Source organism: Engystomops pustulosus, chromosome 2 (assembly GCF_040894005.1).
Source record: "Engystomops pustulosus chromosome 2, aEngPut4.maternal, whole genome shotgun sequence".
In the NCBI taxonomy this organism is placed as follows: Eukaryota; Metazoa; Chordata; class Amphibia; order Anura; family Leptodactylidae; genus Engystomops; species Engystomops pustulosus.
In genome coordinates this window covers 98,829,478-98,852,296 of record NC_092412.1, presented here as the reverse complement: position 1 = coordinate 98,852,296, position 22,819 = coordinate 98,829,478, and positions in this window count along the sequence as shown.

The window sequence follows — 22,819 nt, the reverse complement described above, 5'->3', positions numbered from 1 at the left end:
AGCTTCTATGTTTACTCCAGTGAATAGAAACCTGTCCATGTGATGTTATGGATATGCAGGTGCACAAGCCGTTATCACATGGCTCCTATTATTCTCTGTGATAATAACGGCTTTTGCACCTGCATGTACATCACATGACCATGGACAGATTTCTATAAACTGGAGTAAACATAGAAACTTCCTATAACAGGACAGCAAGCAGAGATCTAGAAAACCATGAGGAAATATATTGGCAAATTTACTGAAAGTAGACAACCCCTTTAACTTTTTGACTTATCAGTGCACAGTGCTGAATGAGACTTGTTTTCTGCAGGACACATTGGACTTCCTACACAACTTGAATTTTAAATTCCGCAATTTGTGCAAATCAGTTGGGTTGTCCGATGGCCACGCCCCCGTTTGTGTCGCATCAAAGCCGGCGCCAATGCGCCACAATCTGATTGTGTGGGACACAATCCCCTGTTTGATTCAGCGCAGAACAGAAATAGTTTAAAAACCCGACAGAATCACTTTCCGCGGACCCTTAGTAAATGTGCCCCATAGTGTTCAGTGAAATATACTGCGGAGTTGAAAAACAATTCCAAATGTGCTTCAATGGATTAAAAATGCATATCTGCCAGAGATTTTGTTTTGACGGCTTTCAAATATTCCAAATGTTCCAAATGACCCATTCCCTACATTCAGGTGTATGGGTAGATACCAAATTTGTATGTTTTTTGTTTTTTAAACAAAAAAAAAAATCTTCAAGGTGCCACTGTCTAGCAGAACTCTTATACAGCAGTACAGAACTATTTAAAAGGTGATTTTTTTTTTTTTTTGCATTTTAAAAATGTATAACTTTTTTATTTTGTTTTTGTTTCTGCCCTATAAAAAAGGTAAGAAATGGAAAATATCTACTGTAACTCACATGCACCATATCTTTTTATTTTTCTCTGAGCAGCTAAAAGTAAAAAGTACATTTTCTTTGCTCTCCCACATGCTTTATTCAATTATTCCTTATGTATTTCCTCATGATATTACGGAATGATAGCAAAAGAATGAGAGACAGCTCAGGGACAAGTTAGAATAATGAGACAAAGCCTTCATAAAACCTTTAGGTAGTACAAATACAAGTCATACAATGGGTATAAATAGCGCTGATCCTTATATATGCATACACAAGATTTTATTTGAAATAAGATTTTACATAGTATTGCACTGACACTGTGAAACGTATATGCCAACCTAGCCAAAACTGCCATAGAGGCCCTCCAAATAAAATTGTCATGTGGGCATTAGGACCTGGTCTGTTATCGGGATACAGGCGGTCACCGGGTTACGTACAAGATAGGTTCTGCAGCTTTGTACAAAGTGGAATTTGTATGTAAGTCGGAACTGTAGACTTTATCATTGTAACCCCAATGAAAATTTGTTTGGTCTCTGTAACAATTGGATTTTAAATATGTTGGATTGTCATAAGAACCAGGATTAACAATAACGCTTAATTGCAGACACTTTTGATAAATGTTATAGCTATTTATTGCAGCCTAGAACTAAAGTACAGTAAATTACCAAAATAGAGAGGTCCGTTTGTAACTAGGGGTCATCTGTAAGTCGGGTGTCCTTAAGTAGGGGACCGCCTGTACTATGGCTAGAACTTGCATGGTGTTGCAAAAGTACATACCAATGCAAGTCCCATTTCTGAAACCATCTCTAAAACAGAGGTCTTTTAATCCTTCCCCACAGAATCCAGGTTTACAGATTGATTATGAAAATTTGCTATACTGTTTACGATTCTCTAATTGAGAGTGAAATGGAGATAAGAAACCACGGTCCCTGAAGTGGGGCTTGCATCTTTCCACATGTATGGCAGGTGATGTGGATATGCCTAATACCGCATTTACATGAACTTATGACTGCCCTCCCCTCTCCATAGAGATGCACGGCGTATGGCCGTGCCAACGGGGAAAGATAAGACATGTCCTATCTTTTCCTTGTGAACGGAGCAGTACAGTGCCACACATGTGTGGTACTGTAACGCTCCATGCACCCATTGCCGTCTATGGGGGAGGTGCATACGGTCCCCCATATGGTTGTGTGAATGCAGCCAGGGGCGTAACTTAAGGGGGTGCAGAGGTTGCAATCGCACCTGAGCTTTAGGGGGCCATTATGGTGTTTCCCATATGAGACGACTATTATTATAAACCAACATAAACCTGGCACAGACTTTGCACTAGGGCCCATCAGTTTCACTGAATGCAGCATAAAACATTGTGGATAGAAAACTACTTTAAATGTGTTTTGCATACAGAAACATAAAAGAATAGTTAAGTTTTCACAAATGTCAACTGCAATCAATAGTAAAATATAACTATAAACGAAATTAAAACTGAAATTCTCGCGTAACCTTTTTATCTTCCTAGAATTTGTTTAAAATTTAATAGACTCTGGTGCCATAATGTGCATCGACCTTTCAAACTGAGATGATTACATAGTGCTTATATGATTTTTCATCTTTCATGTGAATCAATCAGGCAGGGGGCAGAATCTCAAAATAATCTTCTCTGTTTTGCAATGCATTACCCTGCTAAGTTATCTAGAATACATATTTTTTAAAAGAAATAGTCAACTCTTACATTTCTTTTTTTTTTATTCGTTCAGAGACTTGGAATAGGGTTTTAATATAGTAGAATGATTTTTAGTTATGAAATTCTATGTTTAATTTCAGATTTGGTGAGAGTTTATCCCTGAACAACCCATTTTAATCTACTTACACTTGATATCTTCTCTGATTGGGGTCATCAACATTTACAGTCTTCTCCATCTGAACCAAACCGCCATGACTACTTCTCCCAGCGTTTGATTCTCCGCTCAACACTTTGCCACAGAGTATGCGGCATAGTAATGATCGCTGTGTTTAGGCAATTGTTAATTTTCATGATCATGGCTCAACAATCATTCTTTTATTATATCTTGATAACTTGATCAGGTAAATAGCAAAGATTGGTGTTAGGCAAGAACAGGCATCATGGCCAAGTGTCACAAGTCTTTTAAGAATTAGTTAGTTATTCAGTGCATAACAGTTGTGTCTACCCTAAAGGTGTAGTCCAGAAATAAGTATAACTAATATTCAAATGGGTCATTAAAATATAATGAAAATATAATGAAAATATAATGAATGTATGTATAAATACGTAAGCAGTTGTTATTTTTTCCTTAGAAACATGTTCTAGGCATAAACTATAATAGAGAATTAAAATCCTACTGGCCCTTTAATCAGTCCATTGATTTTTGTCCCAGTAGAGCAGTCACAGGACTGAAGATGGCCGCTGGTCACATGTCAACATCACATGTCCTGCACCTGCTTGGGCAGGTCATGTGATCATCACTATGTTTGGCTGTAGTCGGTTGCTTGCAATGGGTTTGAAGTAACTGAGAGGGCAGGGCCTATCACAATTATGAGGCAGGTCCATCATCGAGGAGTAGTGAAGCCTCAGATACCTGTGCTGAAAGGGGCCAGATTATGGAGGAGAAAACTGAAGGTGTGCGAGGCAGGACACAACTGGATGTGCAGGGGGAATGGACAATAATGATGTAATTTATAGGGGCTGAAGAGACAGAAATGGTGTATGTACATGGGTTTGTAAGTTGGAGGGATGTAGTTACATGGCACTGCAGTTAGAAAGCTGGGGGGACAGCAGGGATTCATTTACACAGGACTGCATGTTAGATGGCTGAAGGGATGAATTTACAATTTACATGGGACTGCATGAACAAAAAACATGTTAAAGTTAAATAAGTCAAATTATTTGAAACCAAAGATTGTTCTTGTTCAGATATGCTCAGATTTAGAATTTTTTGCTAGTGATACACTACAGGGATCAGCTATGATCTGTTATCTGTATTTTTCAAGAAGAATAGTAAATGTTTAGTAAATGTTTGTATTCCCCACAAAATAAACATTTTGGAATTAACTTTTCTTCAAACTTTGGAAAAAAAAATCAACCAGGGGAAACAAGAGGAATAAGGAGCTGAAGACAAATAGTTACCTGAAGGAATAGGAAGATGGGCAAATTAGTAAACTGGGGGAATAGTGGAATGGTAAACTGGAAAAATAAGGAACTAAAGGTAAAAGGGTTATAGCAACAGAATAGAACAGATGATGAAAAAGTTAGACTGCAAAAAATACTCTGGCTAGACGATTTATGATTATCTGGGCCAAATGGAGCGGGAATTACCAGTATCTGCATCTAATTTCAAACTAAACTTTTGTAGTTTCAACCTCACTAAACATGTGATAAATTCTCCAAATCTGAATAGGTTACAAACTGCATCAGTACCTGCTTATTTATACCATCAGGAAACAGCAGGTGATAATAATACATTAGAAGTGAGTGGGATTTTAGCCTATGTTTGACACTGTCTCTGTTATATTGTTCATCAGGCACTAAATATATTAATAAATGTTACTTCATTCTATGTGCTTTGATATTTTATTCCAGTATATAATTTTTCTTAAATATTCTGAAGAGGGCAACTAATCTTGACATTGTATCATCTATGGCTATCATCCATTTCTAAATGTAAGACCTCCAAAAAAAATTCCAGCTAGTGTCATTTTCAAGTCTTGGATGTTTTTCCCTTTAGATGAGAAAAGCAGTCATTACTCAATGAGCTGTGAATCTACCTGTGGAGACCTGTGCATTAGAGTAGAAATGGAAAGAATAACCGTAGCGCTGAAATATAATCACTAAAAAAAATCCACTCTTTTTTATAGGTTTGTCCAGACTGTTAAAATCTAAATATATGAGAAAATTCACTGGATGCACAGTGGATACAAGCGCGATGTCTGGTGTGCATAGATTGTTCTGCAAATCCGTCTTAAGCTGCTTGCTGTTTATTGATTGCGTTTTTAAGATGTTATCATATCTCAGCCACCCACCACAGGATATTAAATCACACAGGAGATAAAATAAATGATGGCTTTGTCTAAGTCGTTAAGAATCCTGTTTCTTTTAGTGCTTAGAAAACAAAGAGAGCAAATAAATATAGATTTACAAAGGGGATTTACAAAGAAGCTACACAAATAAAGCACTTCTATGTAGAATGACTAACACTATGAGCATGTAAATACTGCTTTAATGATGAGATTATGAAATGTGATGAGGTGCATGCTTTAATCACAATAGAGCCAAGTTCCCAACAGCTATAGGTGAGAAATAATAATGGGTAAACAGAATGTAGTGATATATGACTATAGCTAACTGGCAGTATTTTTATGTTGTCACAAGTGGATTACCATAAAGTACTTTAGAATTTACATTTCTGCACTTTATAATCCATTCAATGTCTCAGGTTTCAGGTGCAGCCGTGTGCCTCTCTGTGCACCTTCATGCCAGCAATAGCCTGACATACCTCTCGGCGCTCTAGTGGCAGGGGTGCACCTAGCCTTTCTGCTGCCTGAGGCGAACTATAGAAAAACGCCCCCCCCCCTCTATACATGTAAAATATCAAGGAGTGTCAGGACCAGACCCAATCATATTGGTAAAATGTGAAAATAAAGCAATGCAAAATACATGAAGCTTCCCTCCATGAACTATATAATACACACAGCGAGCTACCACAAAGAACAATATACATAACACAATCCGCCATATAATATAAAATCAGTACAGCGTGCCGCCATATACCATATAATACATACAGTGTGCCCCATATACCATATAATACATACAGCGTGCTGCCATATACCATATAATACATACACTGTGCCGCCATATACCATATAACACATACAGCGTGCTGCCATATACCATATAATACATACAGCGTGCCGCCATATACCATATAATACATACAGCGTGCTGCCATATACCATATAACACATACAGCGTGCTGCCATATACCATATAATACATACAGCGTGCTGCCATATACCATATAATACATACAGCGTGCCCCCATATACCATATAATACATACAGCGTGCCGCCATATACCATATAATACATACAGCGTGCCGCCATATACCATATAATACATACAGCGTGCTGCCATATACCATATAATACATACAGTGTGCCCCCATATACCATATAATACATACAGCGTGCCGCCATATACCATATAATACATACAGCGTGCCGCCATATACCATATAATACATACAGCATGCCGCCATATACCATATAATACATACAGCGTGCCCCCATATACCATATAATACATACAGCGTGCCCCCATATACCATATAATACATACAGCGTGCCCCCATATACCATATAATACATACAGCATGCCCCCATATACCATATAATACATACAGTGTGCCGCCATATACCATATAATACATACAGCATACCACTATATACCATATAATACATACAGCATGCCCCCATATACCATATAATACATACAGCGTGCCGCCATATACCATATAATACATACAGCGTGCTGCCATATACCATATAATACATACAGTGTGCCCCCATATACCATATAATACATACAGAGTGGCGCCATATACCATATAATACATACAGTGTGCCCCCATATACCATATAATACATACAGCATGCAGCCATATACCATATAATACATACAGCGTGCCCCCATATACCATATAATACATACAGCGTGCCTCCATATACCATATAACACATACAGTGTGCCTCTATATACCATATAATACATACAGCGTGCCCCCATATACCATATAATACATACAGCGTGCTGCCATATACCATATAATACATACAGTGTGCCGCCATATACCATATATTACATACAGCGTGCCGCCATATACCATATAATACATACAGTGTGCCTCCATATACCATATAATACATACAGCGTGCCGCCATATACCATATAATACATACAGCGTGCCACCATATACCATATAATACATACAGTGTGCCGCCATATACCATATAATACATACAGCGTGCCGCCATATACCATATAATACATACAGCGTGCTGCCATATACCATATAATTCATACAGTGTGCAGCCATATACCATATAATTCATACAGCGTGCCGCCATATACCATATAATACATACAGCGTGCCGCCATATACCATATAATACATACAGCGTGCCGCCATATACCATATAATACATACAGCGTGCCGCCATATACCATATAATACATACAGCATGCCGCCATATACCATATAATACATACAGCGTGCCGCCATATACCATATAATACATACAGCGTGCTGCCATATACCATATAATTCATACAGTGTGCAGCCATATACCATATAATTCATACAGTGTGCCGCCATATACCATATAATACATACAGCGTGCCTCCATATACCATATAATACATACAGCGTGCCCCCATATACCATATAATACATACAGCGTGCTGCCATATACCATATAATACATACAGTGTGCCACCATATACCATATAATACATGCAGTGTGCCGCCATATACCATATAATACATACAGTGTGCCGCCATATACCATATAATACATACAGCGAGCCGCCATATACCATAAAATACATACAGTGTGCCGCCATATACCATATAATACATACAGTGTGCCCCCATATGCCATATAATACATACAGTGTGCCCCCATATACCATATAATACATACAGCGAGCCGCCATATACCATATAATACATACAGTGTGCCGCCATATACCATATAATACATACAGTGTGCCCCCATATGCCATATAATACATACATATATATACCATATAACCATATACCATATAATACATACATATACATACAGTATATACAGCAAATATACAGATATATATATATACACATACAAATACCACAGACACATCTATACATACACACACACATATACATACATACATACATAGAAGTTACCTTTACTCTTTTCTTCTTTTTTTTTTGGCCTTGTCCTCTGGTGGGGGTGGGGGGGGGTTGTTGCCGGGGATGTCAGAGCGGGGGGGGGGGGGGATCGGGTGCTACGGAGGCAGTGACGGACCGAGGGGGGTGCGAAAACGGAGCTTGGGGGCGAAATCGGAGTGTGAAGGGGAGGACCAGAGCGGACATTGGGGTGGGGAGTGCTACTTGTGCTGGGCAGGTGGATGAGATAGGCGGGCTGCAGGGGGGGGGGGGGATGGTCAGTGGGCGCGCAGGGGGAAATGTCAGTGGGCGCGCAGGGGGAAGTGTCAGAGGGCGCGCAGGGGGAAATGTCAGTGGGCGCGCAGGGGGAAGTGACAGAGGGCGCGCAGTGGGAAATGTCAGAGGGCGCGCAGGGGGAAGTGACAGAGGGCGCGCAGGGGGAAGTGACAGAGGGCGCGCAGGGGGAAGTGACAGAGGGCGCGCAGGGGGAAGTGACAGAGGGCGCGCAGGGGGAAGTGACAGAGGGCGCGCAGGGGGAAGTGACAGAGGGCGCGCAGGGGGAAGTGCCAGCGCGCGCGCATCGAATGGATGGGCGGGCTGTGGGGAGGAAGTGACGGCCGGCGCGCAGCTACATGTGCCGGCCGCGGGCGGGTGGATGTGATGGGCGGCGGAATGTGCGGCGGGTCGTGGTGATGTACCGGCCGGAACACATTCCGGCGGGCGGGAGCCCAACGCCGCCCCCTAGTGTAGCAGGAAGCGCGCCGCCTGAGGCGAGAATCTCAACTCGCCTCATGGCAGGTGCGCCCCTGTCTAGTGGCATCTACCACAGCTCGGCCCATGCGTCCCCACCGCCTAGGGCGCGCATGTGCCAACTCTGTAAAATTTAAAGGACCAGTGTACCGCTAATTGTGCTAATAAAAGCAGTTTGGGGGTATTTTATAAGTTGTCTGTGAGGACGTGGGGCAGGGCTTAAAAGGGTGCTGGCTGACAGGTTCCCTTTAATCTAACCTTCCTTCCTGTTTCAAAGGGAAAGCACTGAGACGAAAACGAGACAAAAAAACTTATAAAAATAGTCACACAAATCTGGACTGAAACCAGGAGGCCAATGCAGCACAAAATGAAGAAACAAACGCATTGGTCAGAAAACAAGCAAGGGTTAGAATATCAAAATTATGGAAGTCCAGAAAACACTAGAAAGCTCCAAAGAAGACTTAGGCCCCTTTCACACTTCACACAGAACTTGCATTGCACTCTGACCCATTGTAATCAATGGGTCTTTTCAGACTTTCAGACATTTTTTTTAACACACGTTTAAATCTCAGCATGCTCTACTTTTGCAAGTCACGCATGTGAAAAACGCACCATACAAGTCTATGGAGATGCATCAAAAACACATCAATTGCCGTAGAAAGATAGACCTCAGCCCTGAGTCCTTTCACGCGCGTGAAAAACGCATTGAAATTGCATTATAATTGCATTGAAATTACATTGAAAACACGAGTGAAAAACTGAGACACTGAACAAACTCTGACTGAAAACTGATTGAACTTTGATGAAAAATGTCAGTTTTTCACTGACCAAACCCTGATCGCACCCTGATCAGACTCTGACATGATCTGCAACGTAAGTGTGAAAGGGGCCTTATAGCAAGCATTGGTAAGTTGGCAGACAATACTCTAATGAGTTCAAGAAAGTTATTGGACCGCCCCTTTGCATTCAAACTAACAGGAGATGAATGTAAGTGGAGAAGGCATCTGCTGCTCAAAATAAAGTCAGCAGTAGATGGATGGGTGTGGTGGAAATAATGAAGCCAGCCAGGGGTGAAATAAGGCAGTGTTCAAACAAGTGCAGGACAGAATGCACATAAAATACAAAATCGCAGTCAGCAGTCCATTTTCTGCTGTAGTGGGTGGCTCTGAAGAACGAATGCCAAGATATGATTATTATTTTATTGTAGAAAGTTCGGAAACACATCGCAAGTACGCTTTTTTCCACCTTGAAAATCTCCATGTCTGTATGCCCATACAATGATTTTTATGGATTTTAAAACAGAAACAGACTCCATGAGAGTGGTATGAAGGCCTGATGTATACAAGTTGCAGGGAGATTGGCACATGCCAGAGAGCAGCAAGATTGGCTGATTCGACTTTGGCAGCTTGTGCTCTTCACAGAGGACAGGTTCACACAAGCACAAGTGACACACATGACATAGGACTCCATGGGATATTTATTTTCATTGATCATTTTTGTGTTTTGATGTTCTCAACGTATTATACAATGTAATGAATAAAGAATTTCAACTGGAACATTTCACTCATTGAGATCTAGGATGTGGTATTTTATTGTTCCCTTTATTTTTTTTAGTAGCAGTATATATATAAATGTTTATACAGTATAGCAGTTTTAGGCAGGTGTGAAAAATGGGTATATCTGAGGATTTGCCTTCCCGCAATATATATTTTTAACATTTACACATTTTGTTTCCATTTGCGACATTATGCAATTCCTTTATACTCTCGTCATTCCATAACCTGCAGTGCTTTACAATTACTCTGAACTTGTTCTCAATTTTGTTTGATAACAACAAGATTTGAGAAAAAGTACAGCATTCATTGATATTTCATATCTTAACTGCTTCTATCTCTTCTTGTCATGGAAGTAATATTACAATCCGAAGATAAAAATGAACACATAAATAGCTGATACATATAGCAGTATATCAACAAAATCAAACTTCACTGCAAATGAAAACAGCTTCTCAACCACCCCTAGCCAAAAACATTCCAGCTTTCAGAAAACTATATCTAAATGTTCAGCAAAGATTACCACCCACACACTTAAAGATAAATGTGGTTCTTGCTCACAGTTATAACTTCAATTATTCACTTTAAAGCAAATTGTCAGGAAACTGAAAAACGTCAATGGAACCACTATCCCAAAATAGTCTAATGCAAAATAAAATATGAAATTACTATAATGTATTCCAACACAGGGAAAAATTACATCTGACAGCTTCACAATTGCTGTTCAGAATAAAGCAGGAGGGAGGGAAAAATATTGCAACATTTTGACAAATTTTTGGCATTGTCACAGGATGGCGATTGTACTTGATGATGCCAGAAAGTGAATTGAGGATGTAGCAGTTGTTGCACTTTAGCTGGCACTATATGGCAGGAAATCAACTTTATTATTTAGCCACTGTTGCTGGCGATATTTGAGAGCATTTTCATTTTTTATGATTTTTGCGAGCATTGTGATACATACTTTAAGTGCTGTAGAAACTCCTCCTATATAAAGCTCCCAGTAACTACTGTATACAGCCCCCAGCAATCAGTATATTAGGCTCTCCCAGTAATTACTATATGCACCCCCAGTATTAACTATATCCAGTCCCCTATAACAACTATATACAGACCCCTATAATAAATAGAAACACCCTCTATAATAACTAACTATATACAGTCCCCTATTAAAACTATATACCACCCATAATAACTATTTGCACCCCCAATAATAACTATACACGGTTCCACCATTATAACTATATACACAACACCTTCTATAATAATGAACTATATACCACATAATAACTATATGCACCCCCCATTATAACTATATACCCCCATAATAACTCTGTGCACCCCCCTATATTAACTAACTATATACAGTTCGCCTATTATAACTATATACACAACACCTTCTAAAATAACTAATTATATACCCCCCATAATAACTATGCACCCCCTATATTAACTATATACAGTTCCCCTACAATAACTAACTATATATCCCCCCATAATAACCATATGCCTTTTCTAATTATATACCACCCATAATATCTATATGCATACCCTATATTAAACTATATACAGTTCCCCTATTATAACTATATACACAACACCTTCTAAAATAACTAATTATATACCCCCCATAATAACTATGCACCCCCTATATTAACTATATACAGTTCCCCTACAATAACTAACTATATATCCCCCCATAATAACCATATGCACCCCCATAACTATATAAAGTTCCCCTATTATAATTATATACCCTCCATAATAACTATATGCACCCCCTATAATAACTATATACAGTTCCCCTATTATAATTATATACCCCCCATAATAACTAGACACACCCCCTATAATAACTATATACAGTTCCCCTATTATAATTATTTACCCCCCATAATAACTATATGCACCCTCTATATTAAACTATGTACAGTTCCCCTACAATAACTATATTCACAACATCCCCTATATTAAACTAAATACAGTTCCCCTATTATAACTATATACACCTATAATAACTAACTATATACCCCCTTTATAATAACTGTATGCAGTCCAAGGTTATCCTCGGAGGTGTCCCAAGATGACGGCGACGTCACACTGTGCTGGCGTCGTAACGTCACACACTGTGCCGGTGCCACCGGCAGGGCGCCGCCATCTTAGTTTGATCGTCAAATGGCAGACCAGAGAAATTATTGTTCCCTGGCTTTTCCATAGGCATGAGTCAGGGCGTCCCATGTCCCCCATAGATACGGCCCGGTCAGCGCGGACTCAAATACACAGTGGGCGAATAGGGCTGTCATGCGACCGCTCAAATCGCCCCGCATAGAGATCCACTAAAGTAACGTAAGTGTGAAATTGTTAGTGGGCTTATAGTATGTAGAAGGTTAGGGCATTGACGAAAAAAACAGACATTAACATGAAAAATAGGTGCGGAGAGAAGGGGTTAAAATTGCACATTGTGTTTATGAACATATAATGCATAATAAAAGATTGAAGTACCATGATAACATTAGGGACTAACACACACAGGATACTTATGGTGTTGAAGTATTTAAACCGGTTGCTAATTAGAAAAGCATAATGCAGGCACTGGAATACACAGATTGTACACGCTAAGTTGAAAGGCCGGCCTAATTGCCACAGTAAAATGGATATTGATTGATTTCACAGGTAATAACCTCCACAGTGAAGTATATACATGCAGACCTGTTCCTCGGGGAATGTCATTGATTTCCGAACAGCATAGTCTGCAGGGAAATAAAGTCTACGCAAAACAAACACATAGCACTATCATAAAGATTTCTTTAGATGTATGAATGTAATTACTGTGCATACATGTTCTAGCTGCTAAGCAAGTACAGGTCATTAATAATAAGCAGTATGCCCAGATGCTCAGGTAGATTGTATCATTTTTTTAAAACGGTGTTTACAACCAATTGCTTCTTTCCATTCACCATATAAAACATTTAGGTTAGTAAGAAGACACTGGGATACAGGGATCTTTAGTTACTTGTTTGTTCCCAGAGCAGAATACTGGTGCACTATTCTTCTATTATATGGTGCACCCTGCACTGTGCATCATCTTTTTTTAGGTACAGCTTTAACGTACAGAGTGCATCACAATTCAGTCAAGTCACTCTATTAAATATGTCGCAAACTCCAACATGCCTCTTTATGTGCACATTTTTTCTGTCTTGTCAGTGCAGTCGCGACACAAAACTGGCGCAGACACTTCTTAAATACATGTGCAAGCTCCAAAGATTTCCTTTTCAGTGCAAAGATAGATATATCTGGCCCACTGAATTTTAAATTATTTACAAATTTATTAAAACATGCCCTAAATTTATGAACCAAAATACTGTAGTCATTACAGGGTTAAATGCAAGCCACAGGTTTAAAGCCTTTGCTCCAGTAATCAAGCAGGAGTAGGTCAAGTACCATGCTGCCAGAGACATTTGGACACCATAGAGAGAAGGCAGAAGCTGTTTTCACTGCTTCTATCTTTTCTATTTCTGTACAGCAGACATGGATGAGCTCTGCTTGCCACTACTGTCACCAAAATGGTTATTTTCCTTGTCAGGATTTCCATGGATAAACTACATTGTAAATCATAAATGTCCAACAATTGAAAAAAGTAAGAGGTTTTTTGACTTTCACTCACTGATAATTAAATCTACCTGATGCAGAAAATTTTAATGCAAAAATAGTTTGGACTGTCTGATCATCGGTAGCTTGCAACTGCTGGGCCCCATTGCAAAATCTGCACAGGATAATCTAATGTGGTGCATTAATTATAGGACGGGTCTCTTTTTATAGGAAAGAGACACTCTATGGGACAGCTGCTGGCTTGGCTTGGATGCCACTCTACCTACTTGAGTTACCCCCTAAAAAAAGAATGAGGGCTCTAGATAGGTCTAAAACACCCTTTACATGTAAACATGTAATGTTCATGCATGAAAGAAAATCCAACATCATAGCATTTTGTGGGTTTCTGTAACGGGTGCTCCTGCGACCCACATTTGGGGTCGCAAGCGCAAGCGCACCCGTGCCCCTCTCCGTGACGCCTGCTCTCCTCATCGTCACTTACCTCTCCACCCTCCCGTCCCGGCTTCCCAGCGCAAGTCCCCATCCCCTAGCATCTATTCTTTTTCATGAAATCCCAGCTGCCTAGGGGAATGCTGGCTGTTTAGTGGTCGCAAACTGGCTGACAGATTCCCTTTCTGGAATAAAAAATCTTTTGATTTGAAGAAAAAGTAACATTTTGCCAGCAGAAATAAATAACATCCTCAAAATGACAAAGTCTTTAGCTGAAGAATAGAAGAGGCTTATTGAAGAGCAGCATATGTATCGCCAACTATCATTATGATAGACATGTTTTATGTTCCCTAAACTGAATTCTTTCTATTAAATCTATAAAAGGAGGGATATGGGTAACAGTTTCTTTATAGGGAAATATTACCATAGAAATGAACATAAAGAGAAATATTTCCTGCCCAACTAATCTACATGCTGGTAAAGAATCATTTGCAATTTGACAAGTCAATAAAAGGTTAAAGCTTGTGTCACAATAAGAGGTTTTGTTATGAATGTTCCATTTGTATTATGTGTGACAGTTTCCGACATTGTCATGGTAACTGCTGGATGCACTCGGCTGCTAAAGAGTGAATGACTTTAGAAAAGGAGAGCGAATGACATCACAAATGCAGATTATACTGCTAAAGACTACACAGAGTGTGCTTGGGTCAGGGCTGTAAGCACTATATGGTGTACAGCTATTCAGACTATGAGCTTGTTGTAAATCTGTGTCTAATTCCCCTTTAACCTGCCTTTGAATAAAAGCAGAATTCTGTAAAAAATAATCACAGATGCTAAAACATTTAAGGCGGAATAAAGGTTTATTAGGGGAGATTTATCAGAAGTGTCTGAGAAAACTGTTCTAGTTGCCCATGGCAACCAATCAGAACTCAGATTTAAGGATTTAAGGATTTAAGTGTATAAACAGAAAAGTGTATAAACAGAAAATGAAAGCTGAGCTCTTATTGGTTGCCATGGACAACTAGAACAGCTCTGCTCTGACACTTCTGACAAATCTCCCCAATTTTTAAGCAGTATATATTTAATAAATAGATTTGTATACAAGTAAGAATGACTTGATCAGTGACGAAACATATGTAATGTTTTTTTTAAAAGCCCATAAAAAGTCATTAAACAATAAAGTCATTAAAAAAAGAATTATTCCAAAAGTACAAGTACAAATGGCATTAATCGGTTTGTAGGTTTATATGGAAACTTTAGTGATTGTTTCATAACAGTAAATACTTGTGGATCCAGCCCTCACTGCCCTGTAATTTTACACATTATTTACATGTATAAAAATGTTATTCACATTTGAGTTTTTACCACAGATGGAGCAAGCATCCATTGTCTTTAATATGTCTATTCAGATTTCACCCTGTGTATTTCTAAATAATAGTACAAATAGTAATAGTTATTAATAAAAGTGGGGTGGGTAGGAGGTGGGTAGATGGTGGGTAGTGGGAGGGCATGACAGCCTGTCATTTTACTATAGTCACCACCAGAAATCCAGCATAAATTATAGCTGAAATCTCCAACCTGACAGAGATCCCATTCAGATTTAGTTAGAGGCCAGAGGTAAATCCAGGACGCTGTGCGCTGGTGGGGGGATTTTTTAAAAAATCCAAATGTCCAGTAATTTTCTTAGCACTTTATTTTTATGGCTATCACTGTGCAATCCATATGACCCTCCATCACCCTTTTTTCTTTGGTTATTTGTTATATACCAAAAGCATGTAAGGTTTCTTATGTGTTAAAAAAATCTTTTTTAAATAACGTTTCTCCATATTCCCACATCTTTTAAGGAAGCCTGTTTCCATAATTGACCACAAAACCATTGGTTTGTTGTCTTGCCAATTAAAACCTTACAGTTCATGTTTCTTGAAGGGAGACTTAAAGTGGTTGTATAAAGTCAAGAAGATGGAGAGATGGCAAAATCCCTTATTCTCCTTGTTTAAGAATACATCAATATAAGGGATCATACCCTTTACTTTACATTGGCTCATGTACAAGGCCATGAGTTCCATGACCATGTCCAGAAACTGCCTGGGCTGCAAAAGATGTAGCAGGTCCTATACCTACTTGTATTGCAGTCCTGGACAGTCTTTTAGAATCAACATAAATGTGTGGGCCGCACTCATCCACCGATGACACTCGGAGCGGAAACAACAGACTGTTGTTTGCTTTCCATATACAACTATGTGTTGTGTGCATGTAGCCTAGGCTGTCATTAACACCAGACTCAAAGCATGCCTTTCAGGAAGCCTAATGACATGATGAGAGATTACACCCAAACCAGTATATCTATTTCAGAAGGAACAGATTCCCAACTGTAGACAGCAATGTTTTGATGTCTTTGCATCTCTTCAATACAGTGTAGGGAACTTGTATAGTGGTGTGAGAGACTTTTGACTAGGGTCGGGAAGAAAGAGCACCTTGTAGTTTTAATTCGGCATTATGTCATTAGGCTTCCCGAAAGGCATGCTTAGTGTTGAGGGGGCCACCTGACCTGCAGCAAAAGAGGTGTGGTTTTCCTTTTCCCATTCCTAAAAACATATTTGCATATTTTGCCAGAATCCCCCAATAATATGTAAATGGCTATAAGTTTCCACACACCTTTAAGGCAGCCTTAATTGGCAAAATTTTGGTAAACTTGGTTCCATTGCTGTATCAATTCAATAAGCTTTGTTCTGATAATCTATCTATGTAGTAATCTTAATTTTTGTACCATTCTATATAGTAAGCTCGGTTATGGTGTTGTATCAATGTTGGGTTTTTTTAAGTTGGTAAGCTTGGTTCTTTTAACATATCTAAGTAGTAATCTTGTTCTGATACCATATTTATGTTTTATTTTATGTTTATTTAGTTCTAGTAAAATATCTAATTAGCATACTTGGTTCTGGAAATGTATCTATGTAGTAATCGTGGTTCTGCTCCTGTATCTTTGAGTAAGCTTGGTTCTGTTTGAAAACATTAGATGAGAAACTAATGTGTGCAGGGAAGGGAGAGGGCCACAAACTTTGACAGTCAGGGGCCCTGAAATACCCAGGAGAAGCTGTGTCCCTCCCCACTATTAGATAGGAGTCAGATTCTATTGAACACACAATGTACACAAGCTGTAAACTTGGAACATGGAGCTGAAGAAATGCAATGTACTGTATATTCAGTATGTCGCACAGCATAAGTCTAAGGACTAGTAGGCTTGACACGAGTATGCTGCCTAAAGGATTCTAAGGTTTGGAAATAAAGGAGTTTAGGAACAATTAGTGCATAGAACATTTGAAGAAAAACATATTTCTGTCAGTTTCCTAGAGGCAGCTCCACTTGAAAGAGACCCACACACAAACAAGCTTCACATCAATGCAATTATGTTCCTTAGAAACTAACAATTGCACTTGCCGCACATTGTGTAAAAAACAAATGTATTTTATGTATTTCACTGGCTTTCTCATGCAATTTTCCTACGGATACAAGAGATCACATGCCGCCTTCTCATGAAAGACTTTAGAAGAAGATAATTAACGCCTTCAAAAGCATTGGGTCACCATGGAAATGTGTTGGACGTCAATCCTGTATATAGTACCATTTCAGAACATCACTCACAGTCGCTCTTTTTCCATACTGCCCTGTTCCTTTGGTTTATTACTATGAAAGCAGTTTAGGGTTTACCAATTGTGAAGGATCTTTCAAAGTCACAATTTCAGTGGAAAACGGGGGAGTATGGCAGTCTATTTTTGCCACCTCACTAAAATGTTTAAACTTATATTAATATTTGATTTTTAATTTTTATTATGGACCTGAAAGTGCTACCATATTTTAATGAATGTACAAAGGAGTCAGGGGGAGATTTATGATAAGTCTCTTAGAGCATAACTGTTCTAGTTGCCCATGGCAAACCAATCAGAGCTCAGCTTTCATTTTCCCATGGCTGTTTATAAAATTAAACCTAACATTCTGTTACTATATTATATGTGTGTTCTGATTTTCTCTGTTAGTTCAAGCAAGATGGCAAAAATAAATTTTAAAACATAACTTTTATTATAAAGTATATTCTAATACGTTGTTCCAATACAAAGACCTTTTTATCACAACCCCATGATCTTCAACAACGATTCAGGTCCTAAGAGAAGCATTTCAATATGCTCTATAGAATAGGAGTGAATTGTTCGTAGAGAAACAACGTGATACGACAGTTCATCTTGTCAGACTGATGACTTCCTACAATAATGGTACAAAATCTGCAAGGGGTATAAACTCAAAACATTGGGACACTTTGCTCGTGGAACCTGTTGTTACAAAGTGAAAAATCGTCTATTATTTATCGTAAGGGAGGCTCTTTGAGGAACAGATTGGTGTGTAGCCATTATGTCCCTCAACAGAATGATACTTGACTAAGTGCCTGCAGGTACTTTTGAATGTAGCAGGTGCATTGCTTGTCCGCACATTTTGGCAATAAAGAAGTTTGCCTCTAATGTTAGAGGTGAGGAATTTGAAATAAAGTTATTCATCAACTGTAGATCAGAGGGAGTGATTTACAGAGCTCTTTGTACAGTATTTGTTGAGTTAAGTACGTTGGTAAAATAAAAAATGAATTTTGCTGGAAAATTGGGGATCATCCCTGTGATATTAAACAATATAGGGATACAGCCCTAGCTGAGCATGTTGCAGATTCTCATGAAGGAAGTGAAGGATTGATTAAGTTTCATGGAATTGTATTAGTATCCCCTAAAATTGGGGGTGGTGATTGGGACAGAACAATTCTTCAATTTGAGGCCTGGTGGTTTAATAGTATGGCACCGTCTGGTCTTTATGATTCCATAAATGGTACTACAGGCAGTCCCCGGGTTACGTACAAGATAGGGTCTGGAGGTTTGTTCTTAAGTTGAATTTGTATGTAAGTCGAAACTGTATATTTTATAATTGTAGTTCCAGACAAATTTTTTTCTTGCCCCAGTGACAATTGGAGTTTCAAAATTTTTTGCTGTAATTGGACCAAGGATTATCAATAAGGCTTCATTACAGACACCTTACAGCTGATTATTGCAGACTGGGACTATAATAAAGCATCCAGAGAGCTTCACCAGAGGTCACAGGGGGCAGAGGGGTCCGTCTGTAACTATGGGTCGTCTGTAAGTCGGGTGTCCTTAAGTAGGGGACCGCCTGTATCATGAAAGAAAATTCTTAAATTTTAATCCCCTAGTGATGCTAAGACAATAAAGATCAATTTTAACCCCTTACTTTACATTGTTACTCTTGCTGCTTTAGCTCCTATCATTCAATGATGGTCAGTGTAAGATCCCAGGGTGTGGGTGGGGAATATCTAAGTAGACACATTGGGGAAGATTTATCAAGCTGTCTAAATGTCAGAATATTCTTAGTTCCCCATGGCAATCAATCACAGCTCCCCTTTAAAATATTCATGAGCACTAGTAAAATGAAAGCTGAGCTGTATTTGGCTAGCATGGGCAACTAAGAATATTCTGACTTTTTGACAGCTTGATAAATCTGCCCAATTATAATCTATATAGTTCTGTGAGCTGACATTGTGGTTAGATTATCAAGGTACAAGGTTTATATACACTTTCATTTATCTTCTGAACATTGTACTAGTATCTGACACATAGGAAGAGATGAGACAGATGAGAGATCATAAGATCCATGAGATGCCTATTACACACAAGGACACTCTCTAGCTACATGTCAGCTACACACACAGATCTGATAAGTTTGTCTCCTCCTCCCCAATAAAGAACTAATCTGCCTGTAGCTTGTAGTTCTCCTCACACTGTGGACATGCTGGCAGGATGTCAGTGAGTGTGAATCTGTGAAAGCTCTATCCTGCAATGCAAGGGGAGGGGCTAGAGTGAGCAGAGAGAGAGACAAGCTCTTTGAAGCCTCAGACCAGATGGCTCCTGACCCTAAAGTCAGAATATCCAGGGTCGTGTCTAGGGGAAACTGAAATTATGTACACCAGGACTAATAGAGACAGGTTGGAATTATGTCCGTGAAATGCTGGATTTTTGTTAATAACAGTGAATTTGAGAATGTGTTATTTTGTTATCCTGAGTACATTTAAGAAACTTGTGTTTGTGGGAATGCCTCTTTAAGTTTTTCATTCATTAATTTCATCATGAATTATTATAATAGCGATTTACATATATGCAACACCCCTGCCAACGTATGGGCAGAGTGGTTGTTACGAATAGGACCCTCCCCCTGCCAAGACCCATCTGGTGAACCTGCGCAACTCACCCAGAGCATAATGCAGGGAGAATTTAGGTAACTTGCAGCTGTGGCTGTGGCTCTGCCTGGAAAGGTAATAGTTAAATGGGTGTAAGATGTTATCCAATTATTTGACTGTATTGTAAACTGGAGTGTGATTGGAGAGGTGCTACCATGTGACCAGGGGGAGTATAAAACCCATGTGCAGGAGAAGCACATGGTCTTAGCTGTCTGTCAGCAGTCTGACCTCATGTAATAGTGAACAGAGAGAGAGAGTGTGTGCAGAACACTTTCAGTGCTGTCACAAAAACCAAACCCAGAAACTGAGTCAGGAGACTCTAACCCAGAGCTGCAGCCTCCACAGTTTGGGCACAGCTCCATCTCAATTCTCCCAGCTTGCATCTACTATCAGGCTAGTGCATTATTCCTGCAGACCACTCTCCATGACCACTCCAGTAGCCAGAATCCGAATCTGCTGTTTGACCGTTCTGGCTCGTTGCCTGCTACCTGTTGTTCAATAAATAACTGTGAGTTGATTTGTACAACGTTGCCTCTGTCTGATCCTTGGATACGGCTGTCTACCACCACGGGCCTCCCCATCCATTACTAGGGACTTACCTTACAGACACTCAGGGGTTTCCACAGGGAGAAACAGCCTCTCCCTCCATATTTCTTGCACACACCACCTGCTGGAGACCTGCCAGGTTGTAGGACAGCCGGTCCCCATACCCAGCATCGTGACATCAGCTTGCCCTAGGCCACAATCACCAACCACTCTGGTATTCTGGGCCCCGACTGCCTACAGACGCCAAGAAACGGCTAGGCCCTAGTGGGGGATGTTGCCTATACTTCGCCAAAACAAAGAGAAGTACATAAATATAGCAGTATAAATTCCAATACATAAGTAAAGTACTAGAACCAAGCTTCATACAGAAACAGAGCACCAGGACTGATTCCCAGTCCCTATATAGCCTGTTTTCCCGAAAATAACCTATTGCAATATTTTTCAAACTTAGAAAAAAAAGGCCTCCGCTGAAAATAATATCTAGCAGCAGTCATTGCTACAGCCCCCACCCCAAGTAGATCATTTAGATACTGCAAGATTTTGTGACATGGATGAAGAATTTGTGGAATTAAATCACTGACAGTTGCTCTATGAGCATTATATAGGTAGCCAGCACACTGCCGCCCTCCTCCCCATCCATTATATAAGTAGCCAGCATACTGCAGCCCCCTCCCAACCCAGTAAATAGGTAGCAAGCACACTGAAGTCCCCCTTGCCCCCCCCCTCCAATATATAGGTAGCCAACACACTGCAGCCCCCCTCCTCACCCATTATATAGGAAGCCAGCACACTGAAGCTCCTCCTCCCCACCCACTATATAAGTAGCCAGCACACTGCACCCCCTCCCCACCCGGTATGTAGGTAGCCAGAACACTGCAGCTCGACCCCCCCTCCAGAGGTAAGGATAATCACAGGCGGATGTCACAGTCTAGATGCCATCATGTTAGACTCATGTGCTGAGTATGGCCACAGCCATATGTACTTTATTTATACCCCATTTATCAAAGAAAATTAAGTGCAATATCATTTTTCTGTTACAACAAAGTGGATTCCAGCGCAAGTCTCCAAACGGTCTTAAAATATCCTTTATTCATGCATCGGTAAGATCAGGTACAAATACAGTGAAAAAACGATCAACTCGTTTCGGCTGTTAAGCCTTAGTCATGATCCAATCATCGACAGTATTGGAGTGAGTAGAGCCGACAAAAACTTTTATTCATCATTAATCTGCATTATCAGCAGAGGAAATGTGTCATGTTTATTATTTAACTATAAAAGGTAGAGCATTTAGCTGGGAAAGGAATGGACACTCTCAGGACACTAGGACTACTACTAGGAAAAGTAAAAAGCATTGAAAACCTCCAAATTTGGGTGAGAACTTTCCAATTTTGTTTTTAATTTATTGCCCATATCTACATTGATGGATATTTCCTATAGGCTTTGTCATCAGCTTATATCCAGTATGTATCATATTAAGCTGGGCATTGTCTACAATTTGACTACAGGCAGTCCCCGGGTTACATACAAGATAGGGTCTGGAGGTTTGTTCTTAAGTTGAATTTGTATGTAAGTCGAAACTGTATATTTTATAATGGAAGTTCTAGACAATTCTTTTTCTTTTGCCCCAGTGACAATTGGAGTTTCAAAATTTTTGGTGTAATTGGACCAAGAATCATCAATAAAGCTTCATTACAGACACCTTACAGCTGATCATTGCAGTCTGGGACTATAGTAAAGCATTCAGAAAGCTTCACCAGAGGTCACAGTGGGCAGAGGGGTCCGTCTGTAACTATGGGTTGTCTGTAAGTCGGGTGTCCTTAA